At 35.8% G+C, this 17,083-nt stretch overlaps 1 long non-coding RNA gene across 9 annotated transcripts in view; it reads left to right on the forward strand.

The window, feature by feature from the left end:
• LOC109502665 overlaps positions 1-17,083 on the forward strand; it is a 325,020-nt gene that overhangs the window by 84,557 nt on the left and 223,380 nt on the right. The window contains exon 1 of one of the 9 annotated variants that reach the window (XR_006583729.1): positions 10,651-15,287. The exons of the other annotated variants lie outside the window; for them this stretch is intronic. This is a non-coding gene — a long non-coding RNA (uncharacterized LOC109502665). Of the gene's footprint in view, positions 1-10,650; positions 15,288-17,083 lie in introns of those variants that run through there. 9 annotated transcript variants of the gene reach the window in all.

The following is a 17,083-nucleotide window of genomic DNA, read 5'->3' on the forward strand; positions in this document are numbered from 1 at the left end:
AACAAGCTTAATTATTTTTTTTTTATTTTTCTCATGTAACAGAAAATACGAAGTATATCTTGTATTAGCTAACACAACTTCTTAATTTCATATTAATCAAATTGGAATCAAACTCCATAACAGTGCTGCAGAATGTCCAAACTTTGGGTTATTTGGGGGGTTTTGGTGGAGAGAGGGGGTAATGGAAGAAAAATGTGGTGTACTCAAGAGTATTTTATATTTCATAAGTGCCCATTGTTTTATCATAGTGTCCTGTGTCCTTGGATATTTGTTCTGTGATTTTTTTCTTTTTATGCAGATGCGTAACTAGGGATACAAGAAACCATGGCAACACTGTCTTACTGAAAGAAAATAAGTTGAAAGTAGTAATCCCTTGTTCTCTAAGATAAACCAGTCTGTGGTGGGATGTAAGTTGGGCCTTTCCCTCTACCATATATCAGTATCCCCATGATAGTGGTTTTTGTTGAATATCTACCTCAGATATATTCACAAAATTGGGAAAGTTTTAGAAGTTGTTTACAGAGGCCCATCAGATCTCAAATCACAGAGATAAATTAAAAGTCATATGATTTATATAGTGAAGAAGGTACTAAAACATCAGAGATGATTATTATTTGTAAAATCTCACATAGAGTAAAAACAGGATCAAGTTGTAAAAACAATTTTGCAAGAAAAATGTAAACAATTTCCCCAAAGGGCAAAAATATCACCATTCTTTTTGGAAGCTGTCACAATGTCCTCCTTTATGAAAATTGCTTTTCTGTTAGAGGACAGTTACTACAGTGTGTTGGAATAAGAAAAAAAATAGATGGTAAAAAAAAATAGAGGCGAAGCATACCTACTTTTGTATTTGTCTTCTCCTGATTCTTAATTACTGATGAGCTGTGTGGAAAGGGTAGTCCTAGGCAACATTTCAAACTGAAGCTTGTCTTCATCTCCTCTCTTACATTCTCCTTCTCTGCTTTTTTTGTTTTTATACTCTACTGCATCTGTGGCCAAAACAGCAATAATTCTACATTTCTTTCAAGTCAGGAGGGCAGGTGTCAACAATTGATTATAAAATTTATTAGCTGTATTAGCTTGTATGGCAGTCCCGTGAAATTAAATTAAAATCTATGCCTGTCACATTAAGGAAGTGTGAGGACTAATAATGTATGAGCACTTGAGGTGCTTTCTCCATCTGGCCTTTACTTATAACACTCTCTACCTGTATGGTGGTACTTACCTGATGCTACATGTCCCAGAAGCACTCCCAATTTTTAAACTTTGTCTCTATTCTAATACCATTCCTATGAGACTATGAGAAAAGTCTCAAACTCTGACCCAATAAGTCACTAATCAGTGTAAAATCTGATCATGTGTTGTTCGCTTGTTTTTATCTCCTATAGATATACTGTTACAGATGTCCCAGGGTTCTGGTCTGTTTTCCTATGATGTCTATTTGCCATAAGATCATTTGTTTAAAATAACAATTTAATGATCACCCCTCTCTTACCTACAGACAGTGCTTCTCAATAATTTCCAAATTATCATCATGTCAATGTCATAAGTTTTTTTTTTCTTTTTTAAATTACTAACATGCAGACCCTACCCAGTTCTACTGAATAAACAGCAATATGAGACTACTCTACAGTCTGTATTTCTAACAGGCTCTCTAATGAATGTGTGAGAGATCTAGAGCATTCTATATTTTGGGTAATGAAACTGCCTTGAAGTCTCACATCATGGTTTGACACTGAATTGTATGACCTTGGGCATGTGAACAAACCTCTCTGAAATTCAATTATCATTGTTATTTTATATCCTAAAGGGTGAGTAATAATAACACTTACCTCATAGCATTGAGAGAATTAAGGGAAACAAACAAAATAAACAAGATGTTTCTTTGCAAAGTGCTTTATACATAATAGATAATAAATAATCCACATTGAGTACTTGTGTGCTTTAGTTCTATTCCAAGCCTTTTTTATGTATTATTATTATTATTTAATCTTCATGAAATTCCTGTGAGGTTAAGGAAGTATCTTTAGTCTCCCATGATGGTAGGCCTCTCTTTCCTTGTCTACTTCCAGTGGCCTGATAGTGAACTGTGTCGGTTAGACTGAACCGTGTCATGGAAGGAGAACAAGATCTCAAACTGATACAATACCAGTAATTTTCCAATTCCCTAGGAGAGCTTGGGGCATCTCAAGAATCCTAGGCCAGGAAGACCCTTTTTTGCAAATACTAGGTGTACTTTATCCACTTTTAGTCTAACCAGTCTAGAAATATTTAATGTGCATGGATTCCTTCCACCAGAGGGCTCTCACAGCCAGCTCAGCTCTGTGGCCCTACAGACCTTGGAGGAATTCCTTGGTAGGTTAGAGATATTCTGTTTTTCTCCTCTGCTCTTAAGATACTCTCAAGAAATTTTAGGCTCAGAGCCTGGAGCCTGTTTCCGATTCTGTGTCTCCCTCTCTCTCTGCTCCTCCCCCGTTCATGCTCTGTCTCTCTCTGTCCCCAAAATAAATAAACGTTGAAAAAAAAAAAATTAAAAAAAAAGAAATTTCATCATGCAGTAGGAAGGGCCACTGTGCACCTGTACAACAGAAGCAGGTGCTGGAATTATGATTTTACAGGAGAGAAACTGAGGCACAGAAAGGTCAAATAGCTTCCTGTGTTATGAGACAACTAGCAAATGATTCTACAAGCAGATGGCTGTTGTCTGTGTGGCTCTAGTTAACATGATTACAATGATTCTTCTTGCCATTATTGAGGCATTATGGGAGTCTTAAGGTTAAAATTTTTGGACATGTAGGGCCTTAAAGCTTCCTTCAAATCAGGCTACAATTTTCAAAAAAAAAACTCTTATGAATTTTTACATAAGTTAGTACATTTTTGGAGTGTGTTAATTTTGTAAATTTAATGCTAATCTGCATTTTAAAGGCATTTAGAGATCATGTCTTTTTTTTTTTTTTAAGATTGGTTGCTTCAGTAGGAAGAAAAATATTTTCCTCATCTATAAAATAACACAGGTGATTAAAACAGTTTCCCCCAAAGAAAGTGTTGATCTATGAATTGACAAGAGTGGAAGCTGGGATGGAAGGGGAAAGAAATGAAGTAAGGCAAGGTTACCAGCATTGTTTGTATTCTAAGTCTGAATCTGTCAGTGCAACTCAGGCATATTCTCTCACACCTACCCCCACTGGAGAGGTAACAGTGCAGGCCAGGGGACCATCTTGATCATTTTCTGGACCAGCAGGTTTACAGATTCTAATAAACTGGCCTTTTAGGCAGTGTCTGATTAGAACTGGATGCGCAACTAAAGCAAGTAGAGAGCAAAACATTCATGAGGAAACAAAATCATACCTTTACCCCTGCTTCTTTCTCACTTTCCTGAGACAGTGAACTCAGTGTTGAAAGAATATTCTATAGTGGACTACATTCTTGGCTCAATCATTGCTAGCTATGTACTTGGGAAGATCACTTCAACTACTTTGAATCTCTTTTCACATTAATTGGAATATGTGAACTTTATAATTTTATAATGTGAACCTCATAAAGCTGGAAATCTGAAAGATATTTTATATAGGCCACTGAGTGCATTGTGTCTGTTCTCTTTGCCATAGTTGACACAGCACATAGAGCAACTTGAGGGTAGGTCTTTGAATTTTACTTATTTGTTAAATTATTCTAAAGTCATTTTTTTAATGTTTATTTAGTTTTGAGAGAAAGAGATAGTGAGCATGGGAGGGGCAGAGTTAGAGGGAGACTGAATCCCAAGCAGGCTCCATGCTGTCAGCGCAGAGCCCAATCCAGGGCTTGAACCCACGAACTATGAGATCATGACCTGAGCCAAAATCACAAGTTGGAGCCACCCAGGCACCCCTGTTAAATTATGCTAAAAAAATGTCTTTTCAGAAGAACTTAACTATAAATGTACTCACTAACTCACTGAAGGCATGATTGAATATTATGAAAAAGATATAAATAATATGATTTCGATAAGTTTTTCCTGAAAGAATATGGCAGTGTGAGAGAGAAGAGACCTAGTTTTCCCTCCACATTGTAGACCTTAACAAATGTAGAACAGCTTCTGGAAATTACTTCTGGATATCTTGAAACTGTTGGTTGAACAAAATAGTTTGCAATATAGCAGTAGGAATAAATATTAATCTCCAACCATGTCAAAGAAATTTCTTGGGTCAGTTCTATCCTTTATAGCATACACACATGCTTTGGGATTTTCAATGAAAGCAAATATCACAACTGAAAGAATGGAATTAATGATGTCAAATATCTTTTCTATCTTAAGCAATGTGACATTGAGCTGATTGTTCCTTTATTAAGAATGAATCATAAGCAGTTTTAAATTCTCATTGAATAATTTATTTTTGCATGTGTGTTTTAAAACTATTTGATTTGGTATCATCTATACTCATTTTCAAAATTTTTTTAAAACTTTTTTAAAATTTTTTTTTCAACGTTTATTTATTTTTGAGACAGAGAGAGACAGAGCATGAACAGGGGAGGGGCAGAGAGAGAGGGAGACACAGAATCTGAAAACAGGCTGCAGGCTCTGAGCGATCAGCACAGAGCCTGACGCGGGGCTCGAACTCACGGGCTGTGAGATCATGACCTGAGCTGAAGTCTGACGCTTAACCGACCAAGCCACCCAGGTGCCCCTATACTCATTTTCAAAATCAAGTAACATTTAAAATGTATTTTATAGTTACTTTCAATTTAAAATAACATGTTTTTTTTCCATCTACAGGAGTGACATAAATTTTTCTTTGTAAATAAAGATATTAAGGACATAATAATGGAGGTAATGAATGGAAGTGGTTAAACTCATTAGTATTGTATGAACTTGTATAGGCAAGACAGGACCTGGCAATCTTTTTTTTTTTTTTAATTTTTTTTTATATTTATTTATTTTTGAGAGACAGAGTGAGACAAAGTAAGCCTGGGGGAGGGGCAGAGAGAGAGGGAGACACAGGATTGGAAACAGGCTCCAGGCTCTGAGCTGTCAGCACAGAGCCTGATGCGGGGCTCGAACCCACAGACTGTGAGATCATGACCTGAGCCGAAGTCGGATGCTCAACCGACTGAGCCACCCAGGCGCCCCAGGACCTGACAATCTTAAAAGTCCTATGCATTTTAATATCCCAAGGATTTTAGAATGAGGACATTATATGAAACATTGTCACCACACCTAGCTCCCTGATAGTAATTGATAAGACCTTTTCTTGCTCTTTTCTCTCTCTTTCTTTTTTAAATTTTAGTTAACATACAGTTCAATATTGGGTTCAGGAGTAGGATTCAGTAATTCATCACTTTCATGTAACACCCAGTGCTCATCACAAGTGCCTTCCTTAGTACCCATCATCGATCTATCCCATCTCCCACGCACCTCCCTCCCTCCCTAGTTTGTTCTCTATTATTAAGAGTCCCTTGTCTTTCATTTCCCTCTCTTCTCTTTTCCACTCCTTCCCATATATTCATCTGTTTTGTTTTTTTAATTTCACATGTGAGTGAAATCATATGGTATTTATCTTTCACTGATTGACTTACTTTGCTTTGCATAATACATTCTAGCTCCATCCACATTATGGCAAATGGCACAATTTCATTTTTTGATGGCTGAGTGATATTCCAGTGTGTGTGTGTGTGTGTGTGTGTGTGTGTGTGTGTGTGTGTGTACACCACATCTTCGTTATCCATTTATCAGTTGATGGACATTTGGGCTCTCTCCATAGTGTGGGTATGGTAGATAATGCTGCTATAAGCAATGGGGTGCATGTACCCCTCCAAGTCTTTATTTTTATATCCTTTGGGTAAATATCTAATAGGCCAATTGCTGGATCATAGCGTACTTCTATTTTAAATTTCTTGAGGAACCTCCAGACTGTTTTCCAGAGTGGCTGCACCACTTTGCATCCCCACCAACAGTACAAGGGCATCTCCCTTTCTCAGCATCCTCTCCAGCACCTGTTGTTATTTGTGCTGCTAATTTTCTGGCTATTTCTCTTGTGATGACAGTAACAATGATATGTCAGTGGTTCTTAAAGAGTGACTTCAGAACCAATAGCATCAACATCACTTTGGTAGACACTTGTTAGAAGTGCAAATTGTCAAGCCCTACCTGGACCGTTTTAAATGGTTTTAATGCTTGCCAAAGTTTGAGAACCATTGAATTAGGGAAGCACTTCCATAACACAAATGGCCACAACTTTTACTGGAAAATTAGTCCTGTACTATTAACTCTAGTGACACTAATATTGAACATGATCTTAGCCTAATGAACAACAGTAAATGCTTAGAAAAAGGGAATGAGAAAATTGCACCTAGAAAGGAGTTCATAGAGCTAGAGAGGAAATCTTGTCAGCAAAGACTTAATTGTACCAATAACATTCAAATACTCTGTTACCTTTTTTGCTGGAAGGAGATAGCTACATGCAAAGCCAACATGAAGAACATGGAAGCTACTTCTTTCATTGCAAAGAAAACCTGAAGTCTTTCTATAAACGTTGCAGACCAAACAGTAGTACCTGTAGTGACACTTGGGCATCTGGTCCTCTTCCCTAGCAGTCTCCTTACATATCCTTGCTGATGAGGCAGCTGGCTGACCCAGGGCCACTGCTAGTTGGGCCAGTAGTAAACAAACACCTAAGCCAACGTGACTCAATTAGTCTTTCTTCAGAGACTTTGGAATTGGCACTGAGGCATGCAGTATGTGTTTGTAGAACTAAGAGGATATGAAAGTTGAGGTCGAGGTGGCCATTTGAACTCAAAAGTAGAAAAGGTAGGGCTTTTAGAGAAAGAGAAGAATAAATGAAGTAGATACACAGATACCTGGGTATCTGGCTGTGGAGTGGTGTGGGATGTGGAGGATGAAAAGCATCTAATACCTTCTAAATCTTGTTGCATTTTTTCTCCTTAGGTTTCCTATGACAACTCAATACCCATTCAATAAATTTTTGTGTTTTGTTTGGGTAAATAGGTCAAAAATGTTTTCTGTTACTTGAAACATGATTCTTTTTTTTTTTTTAATTTTTTTTCAACATTTATTTATTTTTGGGACAGAGAGAGACAGAGCATGAATGGGCGAGGGGCAGAGAGAGAGAGAGACACAGAATCGGAAACAGGCTCCAGGCTCCGAGCCATCAGCCCAGAGCCTGACGCGGGGCTTGAACTCACAGACCGCGAGATCGTGACCTGGCTGAAGTCGGACGCTTAACCGACTGCGCCACCCAGGCGCCCCGAAACATGATTCTTAAGATTCCTATTTATCAGTGAATATCTGCATTCATTAAATATGAAAATAATTTTCTTATTAGCTATGCTGAAAACAAAGGCTAGGATTTGGTGTTTGAATACCTGATCTCTTCTCAAGAATCACCCCAGATATTAACAGGATTAACAGGGTGGCCACTAGTAGAAATAGATATTTTCTTGGTCCCTAGAAGAAGAGAACTTTTACAGCATGAAGAATAGGAAACATTGTACTATGTGACAGTTGAATTGATTTTCCTTTATTAACTGAAGGGAAAGGAACACAAGAATTTAAATTTATAGACCAACCAACAGAAACTGAGATATAGATTAATCAAACTAAAAAAAAGAAATCAGCCATTCAGAGGATGCATACAATATGGGAAGTCTGATAAAAAAGTTGGATGGGCAGACAGTGGAACAAGTAGCAATGAAACAAGACAACTGGAGTCCTGCTGAGGCTTTCCATACACAAGTACCAAAGAGAAGACTAAGTATCCATGCAGCTTGAATATAAAGCAAGTACTGGGCCTAATACCATTAAAACACAAAACATGCTCTAGGACAAACCTGACTCCAATAAAAAGGCAGAACGTGACACCAGGCTCTAGCTGAGGTCCTTTTTACCTTAAACCAGGGATTATACATCTAACGCTGGGGTTCCCATGTTAATGATAGCAGGGAAAAATTGAGAAAGGCGCTTGGGAATAGGAAGGAGAAGGTGTTTTTTTTTTTTTTTTTTTTTTTTGGCTCCCATTAAATGATTATGCACATGTTCTCTTCTTATGTGCCCTAGGAGAACATGGAGAAATAATAGTTTGAACACTGAGGACCCATCTAAGTATTATGAAGAAAGAGTCTATCCATTCAGTAGGTGAATTCTTCCCCCCAAATTGCAATAATTTCAATAAATTCATTTCAGTTGGTTTTAAGATTTTTTTAATCACTTAAAATTAATAGTTAAACTCTGTAGAGTTTATTTACCTCTCCCCTCACCCCATCCTCTTCAATATATGTACTCAGGAGAATGAGTAAGAGTGGCATTCTCATGTTTAGATGGAAATAGTGATTAACTGACTTAATGTATTCATTAACTGCACCCTTATTTTATCTTAACCATAGAACCCTTAGGATTACAGTTATAATTTAGGCAAATTAGGAGTAATTAATATCTCTGGTTTCGGGTAACTAGAAAAGAGGAAAACATGAGTTCAAGCCTGGGAGATCCCTTGCTGCATCACTTCTACAAAACTAAGAGATTGCTTGGATCTAGAAAGATGGAATGAAAACTGAAATTCTTTAGTCATTTTCAGGGCAAATGATGTGTGTTCCTGGAAGGCTGAAAGTAAACTGAGTTAGTGTGAGAGGGCTTCAAAGAAAGACCAGATATGCCTAAAAAATTCCTTTTGTCCTCAAGTGTTCCACCTGTCAACCAATATCTAAAAATCCCTTCCAGTGCTATTCTAAATTTATCATGACTCAGGCATTATACTCTGGGTTTTGAGATGTGTTTAAATAAACTCTGCTTTATATATTTTAGTTAGTGTTTTGTAGGAACAGCCAGTAGGAATGAGTCTCTTTAAGTCTCTTAAGCAGAGACTTACATATGTGCATTTGATATGTCCATCAGCTCTCTCAGATTCCAAATGCCCTATAAGATAGGCTCATCCCCCAAACAGCGATAATTCTGTATCAGTTCTTAGGCAGAACTGTCAGCTTGTCTCCATTTCTTCTCTTCTTTTGCACAGTTCTTGATGATCATTTTAAAGTCAGTTCACTTGGGGAAAAGAAAAAGAAAAAGTGGACATGAGCATTATAGCTGTCCAGCTATTAAATGCTCCTCCTGAGCATCAGCTTCCTCGTTGGTGGAAGAGATGAAACGCTCAGAAGATAGTATGAAGTACAGTGTAGGCCCAATAATCTTATTGATAAACCAACCGGAAATTTTGGTTTTGCTGACAATGTGGCAATTTCTATTCAGAGATTTTAACATCATAACAATCACCACTTTACTATTTCTTTTTTCTAAATAGGCAATTTCATGCATAGTATGATAGCGTGTACTCTGATATCTTCTATTTTTTTATAGTTTTTGCTTGAACTAAAAGCTATAACATTTTATTACCTTGATATATTAACTCTTAACTGGGGAAATTACAACCAAGCAGAGTCATATATAATATCCTATGGATTTTTCATTCTCATCTTGTTGGAATCAGTAGAATGAGGAGTTTAGGGAGATCTATTTTAACAATTACTCCAAGATGAATAATGCACATTTGAAAGGCAAAGAAATAGAAGTCAGACTGGTAAAAAGAGAAAACAATTATTTTGTGTCAGTCTGAAGTAAAGTAGAAACACTCCTGTTATGCAATTACAATAGTGATGATGTAAGGTTCAATGCATGTGACAAACTCAGTTTTAGGAGTGGTCATGTTAGAATTTAGCTGATATTAGGCATGTCTGTATACTGCCATACCAAGTTTTAATTTATTTATATGTTTACTTATATTTCTAATTTCATTGCATTTTAAGATATTAAAAAAAACTTTTAGACTTACAAGGTAGTTGCAAAAATAGTGCAGAGAGAATTTTCACATATCCTTCGCTCAGCTTCTCCCTTTTAATATCTAAAAATACAAAGAGTACATGTTGAAAACTAAGAAATTAATCTTAGCTTAATAGTATAAACTATTATTATAAACTATTTTATAAACTAAATTCCAAAACTTATTCAGAGTTCACCAGTGCTTGTCTGTCTAATAATGTCTTTCCTCTATGCTCCCTGCTCCAATTCCAGAATACAATTCAGAATCCCACATTCCATTAAGTTCTCATATTTCTGCAATCTGTACGAATTACTAGTCTCTTCTCATATTTTATGATCTTGATACTTTTCAAGAGTATTGGTTAATGATTTTGTAGAATGTCCCTCAATTTGTATTTTTCTGGTGTTTTATCATGCTTAAATATAGGTTCTGCATGAAAGTTAGGTTATGTGTAAGGGTACTAAAGAGGTGATGTGCCCTACTCAGGACAGTGTGTTAAGTATTACATGATGTTCATGTGTAATGCTTATTATGTTAATCTTGATCATTTCTCTACCTCCTATGAAGTTACTATTTATTCTTTTGTAATTACTAAAATTTGGGGGAGACATACTTTGAGACTACTCAAATATCCTGTTCTGCTTAAGCTTTTCTTCAGTAATTTACTATCCATTGGAGGAACTTACCTGCTGTGGTTTTCACTGTGGTATTCTAATGGTGATTTTCTATTCTGCTTATTTCTGCTATATATATTGATTGAATTCTTCAGTAAAGAACAGCTTTTCCTTCTTCTTTGTATCTTCCTTCTTTCATTCCTTTGTTCTTTTCTCTTTATTTCTTCATTCATTAATTTTATTAATTTATTATGAATATTAATTTTATTATTTGGTTTATAATCAATACTATTATTATTTGTTTTGTTGATCTAGTTGTTCTAACTTTGGCCATTGGGTATTCTTTCAGATTGGTCCCTTGCCTTTTTGATATATCTTCTTCATTTTATGTCTTCTTCATTTTGTTAGTTGTGGTTTTTGCTTTGTTTTGTTTTGATTTGTTGTCATTTCTTTACTTTGTGGGACAGATCCTCTGGGCTTTTCTTGTATTTTTTTTCCTGCCTCAAACCTGGTACCAACCAGCTCTTCAAACAACTCTGGTTCCTTTTAAAAGAGTTCTTTTAAAATGATATTTAGAAACCAATATCCAGGTACTATTTATTGCTACTGAGTCAAAATCACTTCATGATAGAGTTTTAATGGAAATTTTGCTGGGTGAAAATCATTCCTAAAAATCTAGAATTTTTGGCAAAAATTCTGGAGTGTCAAGGGCACTTCCTAATCTGTTGTTAATAGATCCTATGCTTTTGGTAAATGGTTCCATTTTCTAATTACATACTCTGCCTCAGAGATTCATTATTGAAGATTTCAGTATGCTTAAAAAACTTGTTTGCTTTGTTATCTTTTGTTAACATCCAAAGTTATCTGACTTCAAAATACTTTTGGTTTGGTTTTGTTGCTTTTTGTCTTTTTCCACAACATATCTACCAACATCTAGTAGAGGAGCCAGGATCAGTTGAACACCCGATTAGGTAATATCATTTTAACCAAAAATTCCCTCTCCTAAATGTTGTCACAAGATAATGAGTAACAAAGTAACAGTTGCTTTGCCTTTGGCTCTCAGTGGTGATAACCTAGCAAATGATCAAGGCTTCCTTCCCTTAAGCCACTGGAAACGGACAGTGGAATTGTCCATATTGTCTTCTTGTTTACTTTTGCATTCCCCCATCAACCACAAAGTAGCACACATGTACTCACCCTCTTTCCTCCCTCCCTCCCTTCCTTCCTTCCTTCTTCCTTCCTTCCTTCCTTCTTACCTGTTTCTAGCTTAGATGAAACATACTGGCATTTTTTTTCTGATGATCACCATATAACAATGGCTGAGAAACTGCAGTTTTCCAGTATCAGCAAAAACACTATTTCTGAAGCTACTCTATTAGAAGAAAAAGCATGAATGACCTCTTTCATGCTCTTAATGTATTCTCATGCTGGCTGTTGTATTCATGCAGTGTTGGTCCCCTATTCTTTTCTTATCACTCTTGCGTGTAGAATAGTTTTGCCTGATTCTGGTCCTTCGTGGTTTAGTCATGCATTCCTAAGTACTGGCTCTTCATGCTTCTTCTTTTCTATCAAATTAGATTCTTGACTTTGTGTCTAAGATGGTGTAGTTACCTATTCAGAAATCAGAAATCAGCTTCCCGTGTTACCTAGTTTATGTATTGAACAAGAGATTATTGAAGAATAATGATTGAGATATAACTTTCATAGCAACAAATCCTACTCCCATGAAGTGTAGATCATGTGAAAGCGCTGTCAGCAACATTATGTAATCAGCAAAAAACAAATAAGCAAATTATCCTTTTAGAAGGACCCAGAGCTAACATTATACAAACAAAAACAAAACCCAAAGGAAAACAAAACACCAGAACAAAACTCTTTCGTGATAATAGACCTAGAATTTATATACCACATTACTTATGTAAGCAGCACTTACTAAGCACCTACTGTCCTAAATAACATACTTTGTGATGTAGATACAAGCTAGAATATGATATAGCTCCAGCCCTCAAATATTACTTTTAAGTCATAACAAATATAATGTAAGCCCAATTTTGATATAATGTGAATACAGTAATAATGTTATAAGAAATTTGGGGACCACAGAGAAGGAACATTTTATACATAGCTAATTGGTGTATTAATCACCTTGAGCTGCCATAGCAAAATACTACAGGCTGGGTGGCTTAAACAGCATAAATTTATGTCTGTCATATCTGGAGGCTGGGAGTCCCAGATAAAGGTTGAGAAGGGTTTGGTCTCTGGTGACAGCTCTCTTCCTAAATTACAGGTAGCTGCCTTCTCACTGTGCTCTCTGTGTGCATACAGAGATAAAGGCTCTCTCATGTCTATTTTTATAAAACACTAATTCTGTTGGATTAGTTCCACACCCTTATAACTTCATTTAACCTGAATTCCTTCCTTGTGGGCCCTAACTCCGAATAAAGTCACATTGGGGTTAAAGCTTCCACATATGAATTTTGAGGGGACACATTCAGGCTATAACATTCAGAGCTCTTAAAAATTTCATTTTATTTAAGAAAATAAATTAAAGGTAATTATTGTCGTTGAACATAAAAATGATAAAAAAGAAAAGTTAATTTTTTTCTGAGAATATGTTTATCAGTTATTCATGCCAATAAAAGATATAATTTGTTAAAAAATTTTTAATTTGTAAAGCACATTGACTTTTTGTTTTGTTTAGTTCCGCCAGTACGTTGGAGATACCTGGAACAATATTACTTTATTTAATTTTCATATGAAAAACTTGGAGATACTGTAATTTGTCCAAAATTATACTGTACATTGGTAGTAAAACTTACATTATTTAATATATAACAAGTCTGCTGACTCTATCCTGTGATATATCTGAATAATCAGTAAAGCCAAGGTATAAATGATTTTTAATATAGAAAATAATACAAAGTATATTTATATTTTCCTCAGTGATTTAATGCCTTCTCTCAAAAAATAATTGCCATGTGCAGGTATTTTCATTAACATCATAAGGTAGCTGACCATAATGCATTCTAGGGAATATACCAATGGATTATGAAGAAAACAGAATCTTATAACATATTTTAAGTAGTAGTAGGAACCAAGATATTTTCCTGTGCCTAGTGTTTCTATGCAAAAATTCTTTATGACATTTTTCTGGAAATGAAAATATTTTTCCAAATCCTAAATTCTATACTTCCCCCCACAAAAAAGTCAGGAAATTAGGAAAACTGTTATAGTATTATAATTATCCTATAAAAAAATAAAACCTAGCAAGCAACATAGAGTATTTCAAGGTATTCCACTGATGTCACATAGAAAATAAAAATCAGATGCACTGTCACTGAGTTGAATGTTAAGGCTGGACATTTCTGGGCTCTGGTCATGATCTAATCACTGTCTTGCTTATTATAGCCACCATTAGTGTTAAATGCAAAACTTTTATTTCTCCTATTAATATTAACTCATCTTTATGTGTACAACAATCTACAAAATAAAAGCTGTCATCTCTGAACCCCCTTTTTCTTCCATTCCACACTTGGCCTTAACTTATAGAGCATCCGTAAAATTTGCTCTTAATGTGTTCGCAGCAAATATCCTCTATAGGTTTGATAGTCTCTGTAGCTGCTGTTACAGCCTTGAAAATCTGTGTTGCCTTCACCCAGAGCTACCATCATATATTCTCTTTCAGAGCCCAATATTAAATGAGGCTGGCCAAAATCACCCTTTGAATCTGCAGTGATTATTAGAGCAGCACGATAGATTGTGATACTTATGCTGGAACTTTTACTGCAAGTGTAGGCCAGTCTTACAAGAAAACCACAACAGAAAGAGGACAAAGATTAAAGTTCAAGCTAATTTGTATTTTCTCTTTTACTACACATGAGAGGGTACTTCAAGGCCTGAGTCTTATCAGAGTTGCTCTAGGAATTCAGTTCATAGCTGCTCTGCCTTTTTCCTGCCATCAAGTGTGTTCATTTACTCCTGTCTGGATTACATGTAGATCTCTAATTAAGATTATTGCAGAAGGAAATGGTGTGCAATTTAAAGGCTACATAGTAAAAGGAAACATCTCTGATGGTGGGTTGACTACAGCAGAGAGGCAGAAGTGAGTTGTTGTGGATATTCCACAGAAGAGTTGATATATAAGCTTATGGGACGTTGTCATAAAGTTCCATTATCTGGTCTTAAGGTAATGGTGGCAAGAAGGCAGCTGACACCTGGATCTGCTCAGATCCCTACTGATGCAAGGCCCCCAAAGGAACATCTGTTCATTCCTGAGGAAATCTCTTTGCTGAAGATATTAAGTCCTGGTAGGATAAGCACGTAACGTTTCATAGAGGTTAAGATTAGACTAGCTGATTTGGGATACTTAAGGCAACTGAGAAACAACTCTAGGTGCTGATTGTTCCTATATAAAAACTACCCTGCTGGAATTATTCCTGGTATAGTTCACTCTTTTATTTATGTTTCCAGGCTTGTTTTATTTCTTCTTTCTTCTCTGTTATTCGTGACCATGATTGGTGCCTCTGTGGTGCATTGACTTTGATCAACATAATGTTCAAATCCCACATGACCCACCTTCTTACTACTCTAGTTAACAACCACACAAAAATAAAAATTAGGTTTATCAGTATTCCTGGAGATATATACACATATCTAACTATATTTCTGTATCTATATTTATCTTTGTATAGATGGATATATATCTGCATAGTCCACAATATTATGTATGGTATGTTAAATTCTTCACAGTGACATTTTTCCTAGTAAGTTGTCATTATGCACATGTTTTTTTTTTTCTCAGTGAAAATATCTTCAGCCTATTCCTCTGTGATTTGTTATTCAGTGAATTTCTCGTCACATTTGTACAAAGGTAATTTATTTGGGATCAGCTTTTTATAAAATATTTTTCTAGCCAAAGACCTGTGTGCTTTGATAGACTGAGACTTAACATAAAACTGTTTCTTCTGGGTTTCCTGGTTGGCTCAGTTGGTTAAGCGCCCAATTTAGGCTTAGGTCATGATCTCATAGTTTGTGAGTTCGAGCCCTGTGTCCAGCTCTCTGCTGTCAGTGCAGAACCTGCTTCAGATTCTCTATACACCTCTCTCTCTCTCTCTCTCTCTCTCTCTCTCTCTCTCTCTCCCCCCCCTCTTTCTCTCTCTGCCCCTAGCCCACTTGCTCTTTCTCTCTCTCCCCCTCTCAAAAATAAATAAACATAAACAAAAAAAAAAAACCATTTTACTTAACTATGAAAGGAGGTAAACAATATTTGTCTTATTTTAGTGCCTCTACTATACTATAAAACTGTTGCTTTGGCAGGATAATTCACTAAATATTTCAACTGTATTGAAGTGATTTGGGGACTTTAAGCCACAGGAAACACTATGTCTCTATGCATAATGTTCTTGAAATGTGAATGCTTATGATTACTTTACTTACTGATTATATCATTTTACTAATTAATATATTGTTTCATTTTATTCTGTGACATCTTCATTATGATCGTTGCCATTAAATGATAATTATTAAGGGTTTCCATTTGGAAGTTTAAAAGTATTTAGGCAGAACTATTTGAAAGCTGCCCTTATTCTCAAGAGTTACAGTATTAAAAACAGATGGCATTAATGTCTACAGTTAACAGCAAACAAGATAATCACACAAAGAACATAATAACCGTATTAATGGTACGGTAAAATTAAATGGTAAATTAAATTAAATGGTAAATATTAGGGCTCTTATTCAAGGGTCATACAAATTGGAAATAGGTTATAAGTTAGGTGATAAGTGACAAAATCAGAATTTCTCTAATCCCACCAAGATGTGTGACAAAGTTAATCTTTTCTCATTGACATCAGTTGCCCTGACCTAAATGGTCATGCTGTGATCCACACAGGTCAGATGAGTGAGAAAGCCAAAGTGATCCCATCAACTGTGTCAAGACTCCTTCTTAGAATTGAAAAATATAATCAGGGAATGTTACAAAGATATCTTGAGAGAACTTTGAAAACAAGATATTTTAGGCATAGAGGTCATAACTTGCATAGATAACAAAAGAAGGTACAGGAAATCATTTTCTCTCTCTATTTTTTTTTTTTTTTTAGTATTCTGTTCAGGGTGGTTCTCAGTTGACCTCAGATCTTCAAACAGAGAAACACAAACCTATGTTTGTATTTTATGAGGACCTGATCACATTGCTTGGGCCAAGAGTGGAGGTTTAACTAAAATGAGGAATTTGGTGTTCCTTTTCAAGAAAACTGAACTTAATACTAGATTATCTGTCCTTTCACATTGACTTAGTGATGTAAACTTGGGACCCTTGAATTACCATCTTCTGCCTGACAGGCAGAACAAATAACAGAGAAATTTCATGGAGTTAGCTAGGATTATAGAGAGTGGTAGAGATGAGAGATTAGTACTGATGCAAGTGCCTGACATCTTTACATTTCCAGATTTCATTCTTCTGCTATCTGACCACTTTGCTTCCTTTTTGTTTCCAAAGAAGAGTAACTTAGTGTATTTCTGGCAACAAAGAGTCCTAACAGATAAAGTAAATGCATAAGATAGTTAAAGTAAGTAGGCCAGGAATTTGTAGAGAAAGGGGCATACAGGCATAAGATAGCCCAGTTCCAGTTATCATATTTATTTCTCACTTATTTTCTAAACGACTCT

This window comes from Felis catus, chromosome C1 (assembly GCF_018350175.1).
Source record: "Felis catus isolate Fca126 chromosome C1, F.catus_Fca126_mat1.0, whole genome shotgun sequence".
Classification (NCBI taxonomy): domain Eukaryota; kingdom Metazoa; phylum Chordata; class Mammalia; order Carnivora; family Felidae; genus Felis; species Felis catus.